This window comes from Lonchura striata, chromosome 11, assembly GCF_046129695.1.
Source record: "Lonchura striata isolate bLonStr1 chromosome 11, bLonStr1.mat, whole genome shotgun sequence".
Classification (NCBI taxonomy): Eukaryota; Metazoa; Chordata; class Aves; order Passeriformes; family Estrildidae; genus Lonchura; species Lonchura striata.
This window is the reverse complement of record NC_134613.1, coordinates 17,318,867-17,332,469: the sequence shown is the minus strand read 5'-3', so window position 1 is coordinate 17,332,469 and position 13,603 is coordinate 17,318,867. Positions and strand designations below refer to the sequence as shown.

Below are 13,603 nucleotides of genomic sequence, written 5' to 3'. Positions count from 1 at the left end.
CCAGCCATAAGCAGAGCAGGCATCAATTAAACTCTACCATGAAACCCCTCCAATGTCTAACCCAGCACATAAGGCTGACTATTACACTTTAAAGGATTGCCTTTGACTATCCCTTACTGCTTCCCTTGCAAACTGATTAGGATTAAAGTTCCCATTTCACAGATGAGAAAACAGATGCAGGAAGGCAGGGAAGGCCCTTCACTGAAGCTGTACAATAAGTGAACAACAAGTCTCCTGGCCTGCAGTCAGCCATACCCTGTTATTGGATGATGTAGCAAAATGATTTAGAGCTGAGCACAGAGGGATTGTGCTAGTGATGCCACAGGAAGCAGAGTGTGTCCAGGGTGACAGAAATCCTTTGCATAACGTGTAGTGATTGTGAACTGTGTTCTGTCACTGTAGATTGGCACGTGATTCCCACAGCTACACACTTGTTTTACAGGACCAGCCATTGCCAGAAGCATAAAAGCAAAATGATGCTATTAAATCAGGCTGAAAAAATGGGTGCTGTTTTCTTCTTTTGCAAAGCCAGCTTACAAGGCATATCTTTGGCTTTGGAAAGAATCATTACATGCCTTTAGGGAGAAGGTGAAAGTTTATTTCAGCCTCTGCTTGGTCAGAGCTGAGTCTAGCAGGCTTCAAGCAGGCTTCACAAAAAAGTGACCATGCAGGACTGGTGTTTGTAAAGAGCATGCTACTTCTAGGACTTCTCTAAAACAGCCATGCCATCTTCCCACACCACCATCTCCATTTGGAGCTAGGGCTGGGAGAGCCCTGCTAACGGGCAGGTTCACCTTTCCCAAGGGTAAAATGTCCTGAAACAGTGGCATTACAACATACCCCCTGGAGACACTCCATAGCTTTGGAAGAGGGCTCTGCTTGCAAGCAAATAAGACAAGTAAATCCTCTTCTGCTCCTCTCTTTAAATCCTATGATGCTGCCAAGCTTGCCCTTTTGCCTTGTTATTTTAATGCTTCACAGGTCTGCAGACTGGCCTCTTTATCCTATTGCCATGGCTGTCTAGCTTTGTTTGACATTTTTAGCTAACTTTGTCTCCCTAGATCAACTCCCCATGCCCACACTGACACGTTATTCCCACTGCTCTGCTCTTTCTGTTCACAGTGCTATCCTGGCAATAAATAGAGCAATCAGTGCACATCCTCTGAGCAGCCCAAGTTTTCTTCTTCTCCATTTCAAGATCACAGTATCACCTACTCGATTCCATCCCTTTCTAGTGGATGCTCCCAAGGGCATGACCTGGTCCACAGCCCTGTGTTTCTGATATTCCAGGGCACCTGGCCCCTGCTCTGAAGCCTCATTACACATCCAAGCCCATGGACTTGCAAGATAGCCAGCCCCTCCCTCTGAGCAGCTTATTGCTGGATTAGATATGAACCTCGGGGAGCTGGGGGAGGTTCATGAAAGGCCAGCATTAATGGCCATTAGGGAGAGAGATAATTACTTAATGCTAGTACAGCACTTTGAGGATGTAAAGCTATATAAGTGTTATGTACAAGTAGTATTATAAGGCTTGAGGTTTGTCTGCTATCAAGGAAAGCTGGTGTCTGGGGGAAAAGTTCTCCTTGTCCCAGCTTTCTGAATGACATCCAGCTGATTAGGAAAGGAAAAGATGACATGTTATCCCCTGGTGAGTCTGACAGTACAGCAGCAGGTAGTGGAGCAGCAGTGTTCAGCAAAGACTATGCAATAAATCCACAGTTTGGGCCACCAGCAGAGATAACCTGGAAATCAAAAGCAGACTAGGGCTGGAAAACCTTCATGCAAATTTAGGACTGGTGGGAATACAGATACAAGCACGTTAAAGGCAGCTTTTGGTGGGAAGCAACATCTTCCCCATTCCTAGCTCACAGAGCAGCACCAGGGCTGTAGCCCAAAGCAGCATTCAAAAGGGAATTTCAGAGCCATCTTTTCTACACCCACAACTGGAAGGTACCTCCTTGGAGCTCAGCTCAGAATAGGATTTGTCCTCAGCATACTCTTAGCCTGTGTCTTATTTTTCATTTTGTGCAGTTTCCTTTGCAATGCTGAAATAAAAACCAAACAAACAAACCCAAACAAAACAAAGAAACAAACAAACAACAACAACAACAAAAAACCCCAGTGCTTTTGTTTTCCTTGGTGATTGGACATTTGCTTTCCAAGGTCATTTGACACCTTTCCTCCTGCTTCTGGCACACTTGATGGTGGCTCTGCTCCTGCCTTGGGAAGATCAGAAGAACCATTGTCTTTGTATCATGCAGCATGATTTGAACTTCCCACTTTTGTGCAGGAATAGAGACATTTAGGTTTGTACAGAATCACAGAGCAGCAGTGGAGACCTGGGCACCATTCCTCTCCAGGAAATTCCATTCAGCCTAGTGATAAGACACATTCTCTGATTGCCATCTCTGTTCCTGCTGCTGTAGGTAGGGGTGACCTGGGATCTTCTTTCCTTGCAGGCCTGGATGTCATCCCAGCCAGGACCACACCAAATCATATGTCCTTTAGAGCTCAGCTCTAGGAGCTGGGTGACCCAGCTGAGCCTTCCCCAGCAGCCAGCTGTAAGTCCCCATCAGGACATGCTGATTCTGCTGCAGGAAGGATGTGCTGTGAATTCAGCAGCTCTGGACAGCCTTGCATGAGTAAGAGCCACAGGTGGCTCTCAGGGTCATCTGAGAGGATGTAAGGAAAACAAAAAAAGCAATGAAAGCAAGAAGGAGGAAAAGCTGCTCTGTTTGGCTAAGTTGAGCTCTTGGAGATCAACAAACAAAACTGCTGTAGATTGTGCCTTTGTGAGTCAATGTTTGTCAGTTCAGGTTGGGGCAAAAGGAGATGACTTCTCAGGGTGATGCAAAGAGCAGCACATGCTGCTGGCTGGGGATCCAGGAGGAGAAACTCCTTCCTTGCCTTCAGCCTGGATCCAGCTGCACTGAAAAATTTTTCAGATGTGCCAGTATTTTGCCTCTGTGAGTCCTGACAGATTCCTGGGCACCTTTTACAAAGCAGAGGGATTAACTCTGACATGCCAGACAGAGCTGAGCTTTGCTGAACCTTAGCTGTCCCCACTTCATGGTTTCAACTGTCACCTTAGTAGGCTCTTAAGTACCCAAGTTTAGATCAGAGGTTGCTGAATTTAACTGCAAATTATGACTGGATGTGATTCCCAAGTACTTTATCTGCAATTTCCTTTCAGCTTATCCAGGAAGAAAGGTCCTAGCTGTATCTGAGACTGCACCATTGCCAGAATTACCCCAACCTCTAAAAATCCCCAAGGTGCTCTCCTGATGGAATGGCATCATGTGTTGTGGATGCACCAGCCACAGGCTGAGCCTCCTGTAAATGACTCAAAAGCCATCATAGCCCTGTCCTTGCCTTCACCTCTAGTGCTTTGCAGTCACTGCTGTCACAGCCAGTGCTGAACAGGAGATTAAAAACAGCCAGCAAACAACAAAAAGCTCCCATCAAACTTTTCAACTTACTTGGCTGTGTCCTCACCACGCTCCACTCCCCGGGAACAGCAGATGCGATCCTCTCACAATTCTCACTGGCTACACCAACCATCTCCTGCACTGCAGGCCCTGGCAGTGCCACAGCAAAAGGCTGGCTGCCTGCCTCCCTGCGTGCCAGCAACCAAAGGCATCTCACAGCAGTTTTCTAGGGATTTTTGACATGTACAGGATGCACAAAGCAACCTGGAGCTGTTTCTCCTCCTTGCGTGGAGCTGTGCTGGGTGTCCCAGTGGTGCCCAAGGAAGGCGACTTGCTGGTTGGTGGCTGCTAGAGGCAAGATTGGATTTACCCAGAGAGAACATGGGAAAAGGAACCAAGTGTCCCTGCCACGAGGTGATGCAAGGAGACAGATGGACTTGTTCAGGAGCAGGAAACACTGACCAGGCAGGGTTAATGTGAAACCGAGAAAGGGGTGAGAGCTTCCTGCTGTCAGTAGGACTGTTTGGCAAGGGACTATTTGTTCCCCCTAGATGCACATACTGTGTGTAAACATAAGTCTAAAAATAAAACCTGCCATTGACATTGTTTTTCCTTACTTCATTTAACAATCTAGTTGCTTTATGACCTGTAATTCTGGATCGCGTTGAATCAAGCAGTGTAATTTGCAAGCAGGGACAGCAACTTCCCCCTTCCCCCAGCTCCCCCTTTACCCCTCATCTCTGCTCCACTGAGTGTGTTTTAATCCCACGGTTTTCAGCATTCCTAATGAGCCATTAACAAGCTGCCAATTACTTATGCAAATGAGGGAGGGCAGACATGGAGGGGTGGCTGTAGCTAGAGGTAAATTCTGCTACCTCAAAACGGTCTGAGATAAATCACTGCTGCTCTAAGAGCTGCCTGTGCCCAAGAGTCCTCTCAGCCATATTATCTACTGCCTAAAAATGCCAGAGGTAATGCAGAAGATGGTTAAAACAAGGGAAACAGAGGAGAAATTACACATATATTTTTAATTATGTTTGCCAATAATCTGCTTGGTGTGCACCTTAATACAACTCACTCTTCACCTTCCCAAAACTCAAAGCATCCACATTCACTGCTTGCAAGCAGTTGCACAATCAGCCTGTAGAGGAAAGGCCAGTTCCATGTTCTTCTGGGTAAAAGCTCCAGAATCCATGATCTCCAAGACCAGGGTAAGAACTGTGAGAAGCCCCACCCATGCCTTATTCAATCGGGGGGTTGTAGGAGCAGAGGAGCTGTAGTTTGTAAAACCTGTGGTAAAGAGCTCAGCAAGGGCACCACCAGCTCCTAGCAGGCTCTAAACCCTTGTCCTAAAGGTTGCTGCCAGAGCCTTCCCAGGTGGAGGAGGGATGACCAAACTGATTCCCTGGGCCACCTACTGAGACTTCTGGTGGCCCAGAATGGCACAGCCCCACACTGGGAACTCATAAAGCAAAGTGGTAGTGGCTGGGGAGTATTCTCTGATCAGCTTCCCAGGAGAGCCTGGAGTTCCCTGCTCAGCTGTGGGTGGGTGTGGGGCAGCTGTGGACCTGTGTGTGGCAGTGGTGGCCTCTGAAATCCTCTGCATCACAGACACAACCTGATGGGCACACATCACAGCCGGTCAAAAGCTGCCTTTCTCATGGTCACTGCCCAGATAGCAGCAGAGCTGGAATGCCACTAAATCTATGCAAACTGCAGCCTCCAGATAGTTTGTCAGGCACATTACAGATTTACCAGTTGTCTCCACAAGGCTGGAGACTTCCATCAGAACACACTTTCTTAGGCCTGCTCAGAAATATGTAATACCCATGAGACAATGCAGCTCTCTGCTGGTTCCAGCTTTAAAGGGGATCTGGAGTCTGCAAAGACTGCTTGTGCCAACAGAAACTGTCCATGAATGATCTGTATTATCATTTCCCTGGTAATGCTACAAAAGGTGTTTAATAGCTTGAAAGCTAATCGGATAGAAGTCAAGTTAAACCATCATGATGCAAGAAATACATCCATCAGGATTCTGTTCTTTTGGCCATGCACAGAATGAAAATCAACCCAGTTTCTGGCTTTGGGAAGGAGGAAAAATATTTGCCCAATAAATCTGAACCTGGCGGTATAAAAGCCAAGTCTGAAAATGGCCTGAGAAATGTAGCTTAGGAAATAGCAGCAATAAAGAACCTGCATGTGTGATCACTCCATGCTGAACTGCTTTCAGATGGGTATCTCATCATCTCCCTTCCATCCTGTCCTGCCAGTGCCTCCCCTCTGGGTAACCAACAACACTCATCTGAGTCTGCAGCCAAAGCCATTCCTGACTGAGGACTACACAAGATGTAGATAAGGTTCCATTACTTCTGGATACTGGATAATCAGTTCAACTGCCTTAGCATTAATCATGATAATATTCAAAATTCATTAGGCGAGATTGTTTGGAAATCTATTTCTTGTTAATGTCAGATTCGCTAAGCATCGGCCTGGCAGCATGCAGACAGAAAACTGATACAAGCCAGGGCATGCCACCTCTATGGAAGCATTCTCTTTTTCTGTGTGTAGCTAGACCGTGATGTGGCAGCTCTTGCCTGGTTTGTGTTTTGTGAATCTTGTCAAGATCAGTAGAACACCATGAACACACCATGAGCACACCATGCTGCCTCTTTGTTGATCAATGGACAGCTACAAAATCATATAGCTGCATATATCGTGTACAGTTAATAACATATACAAGGTATACCATGGAGTTTTTAAGGGGGAAGGCTAGACACTCAGATCTGCACCCACAAATCTTAATGATTTTGTAACTAAAACCTGGACAAGCAACTCAAAATCTTCTATTTACAAGCACGGTGTGGAGGTACAAAAATAAAAAGTATTTTAAAAATTAAAAACTGTTCCTTGCCTTCCTGAAAACTTACAGCACTTTAGATAAAACATGGGGACTTACTGCTCTACCAAGATTAAAATCTCTCAGGAATAAAATAGCTGGATCACTTCTTGTAGCCAGTTTTTTGTACCAGTTGAGGGTTCCTCCAAACAGTGCACTTCCTAATGGTCTATTTGGCCCGTTTAGGCATTTTGGGTATTGTTACTATGCTTCAGGTGTGGGTTCTCACCCTCTAGTTGAACGGTGGTTTCTCAGCAGGGAAACATCACAGAAATACAGACCAACATCAGAAGATACATAGGCTTTCTCTCCTAATGAAGGCAGTGCAGGCACAGATGGCATCTCAGATAAACACGCTGAAAGCTGTGTTAGAATAAAGAGCTCATCATCGGAGGCTGCGGTGTCACACCTACTAATGATGTGATTAAACCCATCAGTGCCGGTGGGAAAGCTGTGCCAGCTCTGGCACTGCTGAATGAAACACTACATTTCACAGCAGGGCAAACCCCAGCCTGCTACCCCCACCCTCCATCAGTCACAGCACTGCAGACACACACTGGGGATAGCGATGCTCTTGGCTCAACTTCCTTAGTCCTAAACTAGGGAAAGTTGCCATGGACATCTCCTTTCTGTGCCTGCATCAAGCATCCCTGCCCAAAGCTGCTGTGGCAAGCAGCAAGAGGCTGCAGATGGTGACAACAGCCCAAAAGGGACAGGCACAGGAGAGGATGGTGACAGCACCTGTCTGAGCACTGCTCTCCTGGGGAAGCAGCAGTGGCACCAGGAAGGGGAAGAAATAAAACCAGCAAAAGCCAAAACGGTGACGTGCAGATGGTGAGGCTGGGGTTGGGCTGTAGGATTCTGCTGGAAAACAAACTAAATTTTAAAAATTTGAAGGAATCAAGCTTGTATTCTCTTCTCTATTTTTCCAGCTGAGACTTTCTGTGCATTGAAGTTCCCTCCATTCTCAGTCAAGTTGTCTGGATGCCCTTGAGTAGGACAGAGCTGCTGCAGTCCCATGCATTTCAACCACTGTGTTAAAATTCTTCCTCCCTACTTTATTTAGCCAGGAGCATAAATAAATAAGCAAACCCACAAACACAGGAACCTGGTTCCCAGATGCCATTAGAGCTCTTGAGCACTAAGTGGCCATCACAAATATTACCAGCTGCCTTCTGCTCCCCTTCCTGCAGCCAGCCAGACCCTCCACCCCAACCAGCCCCACTGGGGCCATTGCACAAACCCAGCACCCAGAAGCACACATCTGACTGGTTTTGCCCTAATGTAGGACTGCTCCAAGGCAGTGAGTTCTCCAAACAGGCCAGTTTTCCTAGAAGAGTCTCTAGCCACCAGCTCTCCATTAGGGTTAGCCACAAGCGGAAGGACGGAAGGAGAAAGTGAGTCTGAAAAACCGCTAATGTTCTGCAGTGTCAGAAAGGATGGATGACCCCTGCAGACATATGCTGAGCAGACAGGACAGTCCTCAATTATGTCACTGCTGGAGCACTTTCTTCAAGGATAAACGTGACTACAGACGCTGGGCTTAAAGCTGTGGCTGGTTTTGCTGCTCTGGATAATCCCCTCTAGTCCAGGAGCATGAGGGGTGCGTGTGCACCGTGCCCCTGCAACAACACACATCTGCCCAGGAAAACGTTTTACAGGGGGAGAGTGGAGCTGAAAAAAATCCCATTAAATTTCATTCTTCTCCCTTTGCTTTGTGAGACCAGGCCCTAAAGGATTTGCTGAGGTATTGATGGGTGCAATCCATATAACCCAGTGAACAACCCACAGCCTCCCTCAGGAAATCAGGAACAAATCTTGCCTACATGATGGAAATTTCCTGCTTGCCACACTGATTTTCCCCTCTCGTCCTCACTGCATTATCCCTGCACTAACTTCTACATACTTCTCTCAATGCTTTCTAACCTTCAAGCTCACAATTTTGTAAATATTTGCAATCAGGTAGCACATCTCCCTGCTCTGCTCATCCTTTAGACAAATTATTTACATACAGTCCTTTCTATCCTCAGTAATCAATGGCTTCACACTGTCTTTGTTTCTGCCTCACCTCTTCAGAAGCTGTTGACCGTATGGATGCTCTTTGTGGGGCTGAACTGGGGACATGTGACTATGTAATAAAAGAGTATTTAAACTAATGATTGCTGCAGAGACACACACTTTGCTCTTTAACGTGGGTTCTTTACATGGAGGACTTCAGAACAGCATTTGTTTCACTGGCTCACTGAAAGCCAGAAATTCTAGGGAGTTGCCACTGTAAAGAGACTGTGTTTGGCTTGAAGAGGACATGGTTTAAAAAGACAAAATGCAACGTGGCCTGGGGCAGGCACAATCTCACTTTACAGCACTACTTGCTGTATATTGATCAGAACGGGCTTGGTGTTTTATTAGCCACTCAAGAGATGCAATGAGCTGCCACTGGAATTTGTGCTTGATAATCAAAGGCATTTGTCATTCTTCCAAATGCTCTGTGAATAGGTGTTTGATTTGGGTGCAGGTGAGAAATGGAGGAGAGCAATCTGGAGCAAGAGGTATTGTCCTGACCCACTGCAGCATCTTCCATGGCTCCATGGGCACCATCCCACGGCGTGCTCAGGGACATGGACAGGGTCTTTGGCTCAGCAGAGTCCTTCACCGCTGGCAAAGCTGTCCCTGCTGACACGTGAAGAGCAAAAGCCTTTTGCCTTTCAGCTGCCTGGGACACAGATCTCTCTCACAGCCCTCCATTCTGTTTTGGCTTTCCTGCATTTCCTAGACAAACTGCTCTGGGGTTTTTTTGCTCCCTTTCTCTGACAGGTAGAAGTGGCCTTGCTACCCTCTCATTGCACCTCCCCCAGCTTGAATTTTAAACTATTTAACAGCTTTAAATGCACCTAATGAGGCTTCAGCCTGCACTTTGCTGCCATCCCTCTGCTTCTCTGGCACCGGGGAGGAGAGTGGTGTGGAAGCCCATCACAGACTTCCCTGTGTTGGAGGGCTAATTACACAGTAACTGATGACCTCGTAAGTACAGGGTAATCTGCTGTGTAACACCAGGGTAAATGATCCCAGCACTCCTGTCTTTTCCACTGCAGCCTTCCAGAGAGATGGAAATACAGCCAGTTAAGTGGTAATTAATCTTTGAACCATCTGACACACCCAAGGCAGTGAGGAATAACCAGCAGAAGCCCACTGGCTCTGTGCAGGACTCAGGAGCCACCGCTCTGGGAGTGTCCAGCGTCACCTGGCCAAAGCAGGGACTGCCTTGTCACCTGCCTTGTCACCCGGCCTCTCCGGGAGCCAGCTGCCAGAGGCAGTAGGCATGGGCTGGTTTCTTAGAGCTGGAGGCAGCTGTCTCCTGCCTGCTGGGCAGCAGTTATTTGGAGAGACCCATCCAGAACCATCTGCAGAAGGAAGGGGGCACCAGGAACATGTGGATGCCCGAGTGGAACAGGCACCTGTGCTGCCAGTGGAAGCAGGATGGGGCCAGAGGTCCTGAGCAGCTCAGCCATGCTGGGATGAACTCTCTGGAGTGCTTCCTTACCCTCACTGCAAGGGACGTGGGTGGGAACTGCACCAGTGCTTTCCTCTGAAACCATCCCAAGCAGCCAGGCCCACACCAGGCATTCACCCTGCAAAACTCCAGGAAAATAAGCCAAGAGATCCCTTTTCTCCCTCCCCACTGTAAGATGAATTTCAGACCCTCCCATGCTAACAGCCTGCTGCCCTGGGGCTGGGGGCTGTCTTTCTGACCCCTGATACCTGCATGGCAACAAAATATATTTGCATTCATTTCAGACCCACTGACATCATTCTCTCTGAAGACCTGCAGTTTTTTATGGTAAGCACAGTAATGATTTTCAGATTATAGACTAATAAAATATTTTAATTTCTTCAGCACATTAAGGTGGGCACTACATGATTATTATGACATTTAAGTACTGCTTTAAAAAAAAGAAAAAGGAGGGTAAGAGGGTCTGCCTGCATTTTTTTTCCAAGCATGAGCACTGAAATAGAAATTTAAAATCCCACACGTGGGTACCAAGATTGGCTCTGATACCTCCCCTGTGTGCCTGTCTCACTTGAATACCTGCCAAGTTAAATAAGCAAACATGGGATTGCAGTGTCCTAGTTCCAAACCTGGTTTTGGCAAAGGAGCCAAAGGAACCTTAGTCACTCTGGCCATTCCCTGCAGCAGTGGCCTGAGCTAAGCACCACTCCCTGTGCCATCAGGCCACTGCTGGGCTGGGCCACCACAACTTGATGAGTTACACAGAGTTTTTACACTTGAGCCTGTACTCACCAATTTCTTCCCTCTGTCGATTCACTGTGTATTAGGATGAACTAACTGGACAAATCATGGTTTAGAGCATCCCATCATTTTCATGGCATGCAATGTACACCACAGCCTGCTGCACCAGACACCTTCCTCTGCCTGGGCAGCACTTGCATGCTTTGGAGTCAATCAGATTGCACTGGACAAAGCAGGGGCATTTTGGAGGGGGGAAGTTGCCCTTGAAGCACCATGAGTTGGTATGGCTGATAACTCTGGAATTCCTTTCCTAATCTACAAAGCAGGATGCTGAAACTTCACCCTTGGAAGTGTTCAAGACCAGGCTGGATGAGGCTTTGAACAACCTGGTCCAGTGGAAAATGTCCCTGCCCATGGCAGGGGAGGGGGACTAGATGTCTTTAATGTCCCTTCCAATCCAAACAATCCCACCATTCTGTGAACTCACTGACTTCTCAGAGATGCTGCACAGGTAATGGCTTGTACAGTGAAGCTATAAATGGCAGGGAAAAGCCTGTCAGCAAAAGGAAAAAAATAGCCAAATGTTTAGCTCAGCATTAGTTATACCTGGCAAGAGAGACAGAGGGTTACACAATGAATATGATGGCAAAGAATAGCAAAAAGGTTCCTTTGTGCTGTGAGTACTTTTGCCTTGTTCCTCACCCGGATCACTCAGGTGTGAAGTCTGTTCTACAAGGCAGAGGCAGGAGTGAGCTCAGGCCTCCCCATTATCATTACCTGACCTTGCACGTTCTCTTCTGCAACCTCAGCAGTTTTTTGTGGCGAGGATTTCTGGGTGGTTATTTTAATAAAACTGTGTTAAATTTCTTGCTTCTATGCCAGGTACCTGCTGTTTAACAAATGGGCCATGACTAAGCATAGACTGGAAATCAGGGGCAGCTACAATTTAAAGCAATGGGATTCTGGGACTCTCTTCTTTCTCTTAGGATTACATTTAATAGTGGGGCTTGATTATGAAAAAGATAAATCTGATGTGATTGATGCAACAGGGGATTGGATTTGATGATCCAGGGAATCCTTTCCAGATCTCTTTACTCCTAATTTTTCAAGGGAGTTTTTGAGGGTGCGGTGGGGATGCAGTGCTGTGCTGATGGCAAACAGTGGTGAAGTGTGTAGGTACCTGATGATGGTTAGTGGGTCCCCATCCCCAGATTTAACCAATTCTCATCAACAAAAGGGTGGAGCAATTATCTTTCCTGGTTCTACTGATCTAGAACAAACCAAGCAGAGGTGGGTGCAAGGATCCTTCCTGCTTCCTTCTCTGCATTTTCCAGCCACTGAGGACTCCCAAAATTCACTCTCTATGAACCAATACCTCAAATGTCTCAGCTCACAGACTCCCTACATATTCCTAAGGTACTTACCTGTTTCCCAATGCTGTAATGACTGTGTCCCTTGCAATCTTACTTTCATGTGACTCTCCTTGGTGAGCACAAACAGGGATCACTCTTTAACAATGGCAAACTGAGGCACAGGAGAACTAATGGAATTTCCTATGGTGGCAGAGGACATCAGTAGCAGGGAAGGGACCAGCAGCACAGTCCAGGCCTGGGATCTCACTGCAGGACTTTTCTCCCTGCACCTGGCTCTGCCCTCCCTTTCAGAACAGGCATAGCAGAGCACAAAGCAATTCTCAGCCCAAACATTCACTGATCTGGGATTCCCATCCTTTGTCAAGCCCTGGGGGCTGAACTTCAGTACAGGGTGAGGTTTTTTCAGAAGTGATGCCCAGGGAAAGTGATAATGTTCATTTTTTCCCCTAGTAGTTTTAAATCTTTGATTCCTACTTCCTAATAAGATAAAATGCTGTGATTTCTGCAGGATCAAATGGTGCAGGATAAGCTAAAGGAGTTAATTAATTAACAGGCTTTTAAAGCTGGGGAAAAAATAATAAAAAAAACCCAGAGAGTGGTAGATAATAGCTATGAATACTGCCCCAGCATCACCTGCCATGACACTGGTAGCCGAGGGGAGGCTGTCATGGTAATGCTGGGCACGGCATTCTGATAGTGAATAAAAGTGATAAATGATATGGTAAAGCTTTCTCTCTCCAAAATGTGGTTATTCACAGATGTGTTACATTTCTCCAGGGCCTGATCCTGCAAGTAATAGCAGGTGTAGCACTTCTGTGTTCCTCTGGCTTCCCCAGGGATTGCTTGGAGCAGTGAGTGCTAGGCCCAGTGGCAAGTGGTTGCAAGATCAGATTCATAGTGTGCCAAGCACTTTGAATGAAAAGAGCTATAAAGAAGTCACATATTATTATGTCACACTGCAAAGGTCAGCCCCAGTATCTGTTCTGTCATAAGGACATGATTCAAAGGCAACAAAATAGTGTCAGGGCACAGGGGAAAATAATTTTTTTTTAAAACTGCCTTCAGGGCCAAGGATACAAAATTACATCAGTGCTTAGAATTAAATTCCCATCCACACCCCACAATTCAATTTTGGCTCAGAAAGGCATAAGTGTAACAAAATCACCTTTCAGTGGCAAATCTTCTTATCTGCTGACATATCCTCTGCAAAATCAGCAATATCTAAACTCACACTCCCATTTGGTTCTGGCAATGGTCAGGAAGTGCCAGAGCCTTACTCTCTCACATATCCCAGGATTTGCAAGATCCACTCAGCTGCTGTAGGCATTCTCTGGAGCAGGAGGAGAGGTCTTGACACTCATCCTGCATTGCCTGGCCAGGAGCAAACAGCTCCCATCACAGAGCCACAGAGAGGTTGGGGCAACTATGCCCAGGTGATTTATCCCAGACATGACTACTTTGCAAATATTTATGCCCATCTCTGGGACTGCTGGTACAGGGAAGTTATTAGGAAATAATGTGTGGAAGCCATCACTTTCCTCCCTTAAACTATGAGGGGTCATAACTGCTCTGTTCAGTATCTTAGGGTGGGTAAGCTCCATCCACTTCCAAAACAGGCTCAGGCAGACTCCCTAACTTTCTGGATCAACAGAGCATT

General features: G+C 46.7%; 1 protein-coding gene across 2 annotated transcripts in view; it reads right to left on the bottom strand.

The window, feature by feature from the left end:
- Positions 1-13,603, bottom strand: part of NTRK3 (neurotrophic receptor tyrosine kinase 3) — a 201,840-nt gene that overhangs the window by 6,203 nt on the left and 182,034 nt on the right. The window lies entirely within an intron of this gene.